Source organism: Bison bison, unplaced genomic scaffold (genome assembly GCF_000754665.1).
Source record: "Bison bison bison isolate TAMUID 2011002044 unplaced genomic scaffold, Bison_UMD1.0 scf7180017864537, whole genome shotgun sequence".
Taxonomy (NCBI): domain Eukaryota; kingdom Metazoa; phylum Chordata; class Mammalia; order Artiodactyla; family Bovidae; genus Bison; species Bison bison.
The window spans coordinates 1,028,340-1,038,366 of record NW_011495085.1 but is presented as its reverse complement, the minus strand read 5'-3'; the positions used below and the strand labels follow the sequence as shown (position 1 = coordinate 1,038,366).

At 39.1% G+C, this 10,027-nt stretch overlaps 1 long non-coding RNA gene across 1 annotated transcript in view; it reads left to right on the top strand.

The window, feature by feature from the left end:
- Positions 1-10,027, top strand: part of LOC104982655 — a 170,800-nt gene that overhangs the window by 68,097 nt on the left and 92,676 nt on the right. Inside the window, exon 2 of the long non-coding RNA XR_824537.1 lies at positions 8,070-8,135. This is a non-coding gene — a long non-coding RNA (uncharacterized LOC104982655). The remainder of the gene's footprint in view (positions 1-8,069; positions 8,136-10,027) is intronic.

Sequence of the window (10,027 nt, the reverse complement as noted above, 5' to 3'; positions counted from 1 at the left end):
AGACTTTATTTTTCTGGGCTCCAAAATCACTGCAGATGGTGACTGCAGCCATGAAATTAAAAGACACTTACTCCTTGGAAGGAAAGTTATGACCAACCTAGATAGCATATTCAAAAGCAGAGACATTATTTTGCCAACAAAGGTCCGTCTGGTCAAGGCTATGGTTTTTCCTGTGGTCATGTATGGATGTGAGAGTTGGACTGTGAAGAAGGCTGAGTGCCGAAGAATTGATGCTTTTAAACTGTGGTGCTGGAGAAGACTCTTGAGAGTCCCTTGGACTGCAAGGAGATCCAACCAGTCCATTCTGAAGGAGATCAGCCCTGGGATTTCTTTGGAAGGAATGATGCTGAAGCTGAAACTCCAGTACTTTGGCCACTTCATGTGAAGTGTTGACTCATTGGAAAAAACTCTGATGCTGGGAGGGATTTGGGGCAAGAGGAGAAGGGGACGACAGAGGATGAGATGGCTGGATGGCATCACCGACTTGATAGACGTGAGTCTGAGTAAACTCCGGGAGTTGGTGATGGACAGGGAGGCCTGGCGTGCTGCAATTCATGGTGTCGCAAAGAGTCGGACATGACTGGGCGACTGAACTGAACTGAATAAATGTTTTGATGAGTGAGTGATAGATGAATAAAAATGTGCTTTATCTGGGAGAGGGAAAATTAATTTTCAACATGCCACTTATACTTTTTAAGGTTAATTAAGTTCTAAAATATATCTCTCTACATCTCTTGACCACTCAGTGGAAGTCATACACCTCAAAGATGTCCAAGTCCCAATACTAGAAGGTTGTGAATGCATTAGGTTATGTGCCAAGGGTAATTATGGCAGCAGATGGAATTGAGGTTGCTACTCAGCTGAACTTGAATGAGGATGTTTATTCTGGATTATCCTATTGGGCCCTGCTATGGGCTGAATGATTGTGCCTCTCACTCCCAGATTCATATGTTGAATCCTAATGTTCGTTGTGATTGTGTTGAAGTGGAGGTGGCCTTTGGGAGTTAATTAGGGAATGAGGTCAGAGCTCTCAGAATTGGAATTGGTGCCTTAATCACAGAGTCCTAGAGAACTCCTTGCCCCTTCTTCCAAGTGAAGCTACAGTGAAAAAATTGCAAACTGCCACAGGCTTGATCTTGGACTTCACAGTGTCCAGAACTGTGAGAAGTAGACTACTGTTGTTTATAAGCCACCCAGTCTCTGGTAGTTTGCTGTTGTAGCCCAAAGAGATTAAGGCAGGCTCAGTGTAATCACAAAGGATCTTAACAGTGAAAGTGGGAGACAGAAGAGAGAACAGAGAGGTGGCCCCCTGAGAAGCACTTGGCCAGATGGCTCTGGCTGTGATGATGGAAGGAAGAGGACAGAAGCCAAGGGAAGCAGGTGTCATTGGAGCAGGAAGAGACAAGGAAACAAAGTGTTTCCTGTTGTTTCCAGAAGGAAAGCCACTCTGCTGACACCCTCTTTTTAGCTCAATAAGACTTAATCTTTTGAGCTCTAGAATGGCAAGATGAAAATTTTGTTTTAAGCCATTAAGTTTGTGGTAAAATGTTTCAGTAGCAAGATCCCCTGGAGGAGAGCATGGCAACCCACTCCAGTATTCTTGCTTGGAGAATCCCCATGGACAGAGGAGCCTGGTGGGCTACAGTCCATGGGATTGCAGAGTTGGACACAACTGAGCAACTAGGCACAGCAAATGGAAACTAACATAGTGGGGAGCAAAGTGAATTTTCAGTAACAATTTGACCTAGAAATTGAAGGCTAGATAACTTTTATGAAGATTCTCTGATTTTCCAGGGATCACCTGATAATTAGGGTAGAAGAATATTGCATCTAGAGAAGTCAGTCTCTTAATATGAAGCAAAATGAAAGTAGAATTCCCATTGTTCTATATTTAAGAAATTCTTTTTGTTTATTACAGCTTTTCATTAGGAAAAAATCCATGAAAAATAATTTTTATTACTAGATTTGAATGAGAAATAGGTCAAGCTAATTGGAGAATGTGATGGCACCCCACTCCAGCACTCTTGCCTGGAAAATCCCATGGACAGAGGAACCTGGTTGACTGCAGTCCAGGGGGTTGTGAAGAGTCGGATACAAATAAGTGACTTCACTTTGACTTTTCATTTTCTTGCATTGGAGAAGGAAATGGCAACCCACTCCAGTGTTCCTGCCTGGAGAATCCCAGGGACGGGAGAGCCTGGTGGGCTGCCACCTATGGGGCCGCACAGAGTCGGACACAACTGAAGCGACTTAGCAGCAGCAGCAGGTCAAGCTAATAAGTAAGCAATAAATGAGAAACCAAGTCATCAATTTTATTCATTGTTAGCATATGATTCAATGTTAGCAAAAGATTATTGTCCTTTTACAGTCTATATTTGATGGATTGTTTTTGTGTGTGATAATGTTCCACAATTCACCAACTTCATTCATTGATATGAATAAGGTATATGACTTTATTGCTGGTGTTGAAGTAATATTTTGTAAATATATATCAGTGATATATAAGGAATTTTTAATGTTTTTTAATTCAGCTGTTTTATAATTTTCATCTTCCTTTTATTAAGACTAGAATAATCAGTCTATTTGTAATAATGTGTTCCATGTTATTAAGAAATAGACATTATATTTGATTTTTATAGCCAACTTAATCTTTCACACTTTATGAGATCTGTGAATAGTTTCTTGCTCTGGAAAGTGATGTTGGTGCATTTATTCAGTATCATCTTAAAGAATCTGCCTGTAGTGCAGAAGACTCAGTTTTAATTCCTGAGTCAGGAAGATCTGCTGGAGAAAGGAATGGCTACCCATCCTGACCAGCTATAGTCGTGAGGTTGCGAAGGATTGGACACGACCGAGAGATTAACACTTTCACTTCTATGATCATGTATACCCAATAAGAATCAACATTTCAATGAGATGAAATACTTTCTCTGTGGTTGTACTTCATAAAGTGAGCGTTGTCTGATACCAAGTTAGCATTTTGCTCAAATCTGACCCAGTTCAAACCTGCTACACTTGTTATATTCACTTAGAATTTTCCCAATCAGATTTATTCTTTTTCAACATTTAATAAATGTCTGATTTTAAGTAGAGAAATGGCATGTTCTTTTGTACATTTAAAAACCATAATGTTGGCTGACATATGGAGAATGGTTTGTAAGGTAGACCAGGAGTCCTAGAACAAAATAAAAGATGACTTTGTGTAAGATCCTATTTTAGTGGTTCAGGTGAGTGAGATGTTGGTTTGATTTAGAATAATTATAGATTAGATGGAAAGAACTGGATATATTCAAGAAATGTAGATATTTTTTAAAGTTAAATCTTGCATGAAGTATAAATGGATATGATGACTAAAGCATATCAGAAACATGATCTAGTTTTTGACATGAGTTCCTGAATGAATGTCTACTGAAAAGTAACATGATATTTGGCAAAACTAATACAATTATGTAAAGTTTAAAAATAAAATTAAAAAGAAAACTGAATCTAGGAAAAAAAAAATAAAAGCAGATTTGTTTGGGGAAGTCAGTTTCTGTAGAATTTCAGTAATTCCCTTTTGAACATGGTAAGTCTTAGATGACTACTGGGTTTTAAAGTAGCAATTTGGATAGACAAATCTAGAATTTCAGATTAGGTCCAGGGTAGAAACACCGATTTAGTAGATACAGACTTACAGATGAATGATAGCTAATGCTGTGGGCCCATGTGAGATTCCTGGGAGTGTAGGTATAATAGGAAGGACTTAGGAGAAGGCAATGGCACCCCACTCCAGTACTCCTGCCTGGAAAATCCCATGGACAGAGGAGCCTGGTAGGCTGCAGTCCATGGGGTCGCTAAGAGTTGGACACGACTGAGCGACTTCACTTTCACTTTTCACTTTCATGCATTGGAGAAGGAAATGGCAACCCACTCCAGTGTTCTTGTCTGGAGAATCCCAGGGATGGGGGAGCCTGGTGGGCTGCCGTCTATGGGGTCACACAGAGTCGGACACGACTGAAGTGACTTAGCAGCAGCAGCAGGGTACTCCAGTACTTGGGGTCTGAGCAGAAACAGAAGAACCAGCAATCAAGCCTGAGTAGAGAGTTTGTGAAGTAGAGGAAAACAAAGACGGAATGATAGAGGAGAAGCCAAAAGAAGTAAACATTGGATTTGACATTGGCAAAGATATACCACACTGAATGCAAAGAAAATAAATAAACTGAAGTATTTTTTCTCTAATTGGAATATTGATTAATAGTGTTTTTACCTTAAACTTTCCAATACTAAATTAGCCACTTCTATTGAAATACACAAATATGTTATTAATTTTATAATATATTTTGCCCTTTGAGTATCTTGGTCAGCTTTCCAAATGTGTAATTTTTATCTAACAGATCATTATTCATTTGGCCAATTTTATGTATTTATTTTACATACTTGAAACCTAAAATTGTCATTATCCAAACACCTATTTCAGTGGACTTAGTCTATTATAAAGAATTGGACAAGTACTTCATTGTCTCTCCTTATGAATATAAATCAGTTGCTTTTACATCTATATTTTGTTTCATTTCAGTGAACAGTTATTGAGTACATACTAGCTATCCTTCTTGTTCCTGGAAAATAAGACGATAATAAGAGCTTATGCTTTGTGAGAAGAATAGCAATCAGTATTAAATTTGGCTGGAGTGACCAAATAATAGCTGTTCAACAAGATAAACATTTATTTCTCTCTTATGAGAGAAAAAAATATATATATCAAGTAGTTAGTCCAAAGATGATAAATACAGTAATTATCCATTACATAATTCCTTTTGTTGGTCATGCCACCTTCCATTACATGTGACTTCCACTTTATGGTACCTTTGGTTCCAGTCTGCATATTCTCACTTTCACCAGAGAAAAGAAGGTAGAGGATGGGATCATCATACTGAGGACACTTCTTAGAAGTCTTACATAACATTTTTTGTATCTCTTAGATCAGAACTTAAACATATGACATGACCACCTTTGATGGTAGGCTGGAAGCCATAATGCTCACTTGAATATGTGGTTTCCTCTTACAAACCCACAAGGGCATTTTTCAGTGTGGACATTTGCATGAATAATTTTTACAAGAAAATAATTTGCCAAAAAAAAATGTACAGAGCCTCAAGCGAAGAGAAAATAATGGAAATTCACCCAAAGTGGATAGAATAAGAAAGATTTAATTTCACCTAATCTGAGTCTTACTTAATAAGGAGTTATGCAGACAGTTAGGAGTGGAGGAAGGGAAAGGTCTTCTAAAAATGAACATAGAATGAGCAACGGCACCCAAGAGAGGAATGTCAGTTACTTTAGTAGGGATATACAATTAGATGAATTCTTTTAAGAGGATAAAGTAGTTTGAGATGTGTATAAGACTAGAGGGAGAAGGCAGTGGCACCCCACTCCAGTCCTCTTGCCTGGAAAATCCCATGAACAGAGGAGCCTAGAAGGCTGCAGTCCATGGGGTCGCTGAGGGTCAGATGCGACTGAGTGACTTCACTTTCACTTTTCACTTTCATGAGTTGGAGAAGGAAATGGCAACCCACTCCAGTGCTCTTGCCTGGAGAATCCCAGGGATGGGGGAGCCTGGTGAGCTGCCATCTATGGGGTTGCACAGAGTCGGATACAACTGAAGTGACTTAGCAACAGCAGCAGTGTAAGACTAGAGAACTTGGCAGTGAAGCTCTCAGAGAGTGCTGTGTGCTATACAAAGGAGCCTAGATTTCTTTGTTAAATTCAGGGCACTGTTAAAGGACTTTAAAGAGAGGAATGACATCATTCAGATTCCTTTTTAGCTAGATTTCTCTGGCAGGATTGCAGACCACAGATATGAATCAGAACCAAGTTGGAGGTAGGAGCATTACTTAAATGAAAACAACACTTTGGAAAGATGATGAAAGTCTGACATAAGGAAAGATAATAAGGAGTGTTGTGTAATAAAGAATTGTCTAGTCTTTGCCCCTGGTTCTGGAACAGAGCCTCCAAATTCTTGGAATTTCAGGAATGACAAGAGTGCCTTAGTTTTGCCCCAATGTACACTCAGGCCAGTCCTGAGGTTATGCTAATTAGATGGGGGGCATAATTTATGTTAATGAGATGACTCAGGATGTGGGTGACCATATTAGAACGACCCAGCCTTGTAATTAGAAGGATTTGAGCTATGTGATGTCTGATTGACATCAGGGAGGGAGAGGGCAGGACGCTGAGTTAACTACCTGGCCAATGATTCAGTCCTGTGTGCCTGTGTGATGAAATCCCAATAAAAAGTCTAGACTGGGAGGCTTGGGTGAGCTTCCAGTTAACCCACTCTGAGTGTGTACTATCACACATCAGTGTGACAAGATGCTGATGTATTAGCATTTGGGACCCACCCAGACCTCATCTTATGCATCTCCCCTTTAGCTGGCTCTGACTTGTATACTTTTCTGTTACAATAAAAACTGTAGTTGGAAGTACTGCACATTCCTAAGTTGTGTGAGTTTTTCTAGAGAATTATTTAAACTCAAGGGTAGTGGGGGCTTCTCTGGTGGCTCAGACAGTAAAGAATATGCCTGCAGTTCCAAACCTGGGAGACCTGGGTTGGATCCCTGGATCAGGAAGATCCCCTGGAAAAGAAAATGGCAACCCACTTCAATATTCTTGCCTGGAGAATCCCATGGACAGAGGAGCCTGGGGGACCACAGTCCTGGGGTCACAAAAGAGATGGACATGACTGAATGACTGGAGCACATACACACACATACTCTTAGTTAGTGAAGTTTGACCCAACTCTGTGTATTTAGTGTCAGACTTGCTTTGCAGGGAGCAAATGAAGAAAAGGAAGGAGACTTCAGGTATTTCAGGTAATTGTTCCAAACAAAAGAAATTACAGTTGTATCCTAAGTTAAGCATCAGCTGGACTTTATGCATAAAGTGGAGGTAGATGCTCACCCCAGAATATAAAAGCATGTTTACTCCCTTGAGTGTCTGGTGAAACTTTTTAAAGTTGTTCAGGCTCTGAGCCATCTTCTGTTTCAAGGACTACCCCATTGACAGCAGGACAGACTGGTTCCTGCCAATCAAACATACTTCTAGTTTTGGGACAACCAATAATGCCCCAACAAAATCTCCAAATGTACCATTTTTATTGCAAACAACTGACTGACTGACATAGAGTGAGAAAAATCAGTGTAGCCAAGACAAAAATGCTGAAAAAAATAAATTACAGAAGCAGAGAAAAAAAGGAAATGCACATGTATGAGGATAAACAGTGAAAATTCAGTTCAGTTCGGTTCAGTCACTCAGTCGTGTCCGACTCTTTGCGACCCCATGAATCACAGCACTCCAGGCCTCCCTGTCTGTCACCAACTCCCGGAGTTCACTCAAACTCACCTGCAACGAGTTGGTGATGCCATCCAGCCATCTCATCCTCTGTTGTCCCCTTTTCCTCCTGCCCCCAGTCCCTCCCAGCATCAGAGGCTTTTCCAATGAGTCAACTCTTCGCATGAGGTGGTCAAAGTATTGGAGTTTCAGCTTCAGCATCATTCCTTCCAAAGAAATCCCAGGGCTGATCTCCTTTAGAATGAACTGGTTGGATCTCCTTGCAGTCCAAGGGACTCTCAGGAGTCTTCTCCAACACCACAGTTCAAAATAGTAGACAACAAGTAAGAGGATGATATCATGGAAACCAAAGGAATTTATTTAATGAATAGTAAAACAAATGAAAAATTCAGAATATTTTTTAAAATAAAGATATAAAGGATTATAGGTGTCTTTTACATAGTAAGGCAGTTTTCACTAGCAAATGGGGAAATTTTTCTGACTTTGTAGGTTAACTTGCTATCTGTTTCTCAGGGCTAATAAAATTTGACTGTCTAAGTATTTGAATAAACTGAGAATTCCACCTGGACATTTGCAAGTTTAGGTGTCTAAAAATAAATGATATAGCTAGCATAAAATGTGTAGAATGTTCTTATAATTACCTCTACTTTTTAAAATATCTGAACTTCTAGATATACTACTATTTCTATGAGTAACTAGAATAAATGGATGATTGGATATACTATTTTTTTCTTTTCTTTCAGATGTTTTATCTGCATTTTTGCAAACTGTACATTTCCAAGTGAAAGATGAGACTTCCGCTTCTCCAGGTAAATGTGTAACAGTTGGACAATATTAAGTAAAACTTCACAATTTAATTTGTTAGCTTTGAATTTAGAAAAGTCTATGCATCATTCACTGCTCCTAATATAAGGTGATACATCAGCAACTGTTTGTGGCTTTTATGAAATTTAATTTACCTGCTAATTTTTTTTTCCAGTTTTATCTCAGTGAAGAACAAAATGAAGGGCAATTTTAAGCTCTCTCAGTTTTAATCAAAATTGAGGAAGATAGGACTTAGACTTTAGTTTGAAAGATTTTGGGAAGCGATACAAAATGTATTCTTTAACTACTAGGCAATTTTCTGTTAGAAAACTAGATTAACCTGGCAGAATTTTTTGTAAGGATTTATATTTTTAAAGGATGATACTAAGTAATATTACTATGTGTGTACACATGGGAACAGAAGAATAATCCTTGTAATAATTGACAGATTGATTCATTTTATCTGTCACCTTTATAATAAGTTAGATGACACTCATCTACTATGTGTCAGTCTTCTGCATGGTTGGTTCCAATGTAAATTTAGTAATTCTTTATTCAACTTACTAATATATTTTCCCTTTTAATTTATTAGTAATACACTACTATCCTATGCCCATAATCTGGTCTTCAAAAAACATATTTTATTATAGGAAGGATTTGTTTGCTTTTGTAGATGTAACTTTTAGTCTACAAATGTCTAAATTTTGCTAAGTTTACTTAGTATTATCTGTAATATGCTATATCAGAAAACATATAGTCACATAATTTGTATCCTGATTTCTAAATTTTATTTATCACTCTTACTTGTTCTCTATCTGATACATCCTTCAAGTGTGCTGTGTGCTAAGTTGCTTCAGTCATGTCCAACTCTTTGTGACACTATGGACTGTAGCCTGCCAGCCTCCTCTGTCCATGGGACTCTCCAGGCAAGAATACTGAAGTGGGTTGCTATGTCCTTCTCCAAGAAAATCTTCCCAACCCCAGGATCGAACCCGTGTCTCTTAAGTCTCCTGCATTGGTTAGTGGTTTATTTACCACCAGCTTTTAAGAATCCTAGCCAACAACAACAACAACAAAAATGCATTTAACAAACTCCACTGTTAACTCCAAGCACATGCATACACAGGTACAAGATGAGAGAGGGAGTTCTGTTCAGTTGCTCAGTTATGTCGGACTCTTAGGGATGCCGTGGACTGCAGCATGCCAAGCTTCCCTGTCCATCGCCAACTCCCAGAGCCTGTTCAAACTCATGTCAATCAAGTCGGTGATGTCATCCAATCATCTCTTCCTCTGTTGTCTCCTCCTCCCGCCTTCAGTCTTTCCCAGCATCAGGGTCTTTTCCAGTGATTCAGTTGTTTGTATCAGGTGACCAAACTATTGGAGCTTCAGCTTCAGCATTAGTTCTTCCATTGAATATTCAGGGTTGATTTCCTTTAGGATTGGCTGGTTTGATCTCCTTGCAGTCCAAGGGACTCTCAAGAGTCTTCTCCAACACTGCAGTTTAAAAGCATCAGTGCTTTGGTGCTCAGCTTTCTTTAAGGTCCAACTCTCACATCTATACATGACTATTGGAAAAACCATAGCTTTGACTAAATGGACCTTTGTCGACAAAGTAATGTCTCTGCTTTTGAATGTGCTGTCTAGGTTGGTCATAACTTTTCTTTTAAGGAGCAAGTGTCTTTTAACTTCATGGCTGCAGTCACCATCTGCAGCGATTTTGGAGGCCAGAAAAATAAAGTCTGTCACTGTTTGCATTGTTTCCCCATCTATTTGCTATGAAGTGATGTAACTGGATGCCATGATCTTAGTTTTCTGAATGTTGAGTTTTAAGCCAGCTTTTTCACTCTCCTCTTTTACTTTTATCAAGAGGCTCCTCAGTTCCTCTTTGCTTTCTGCC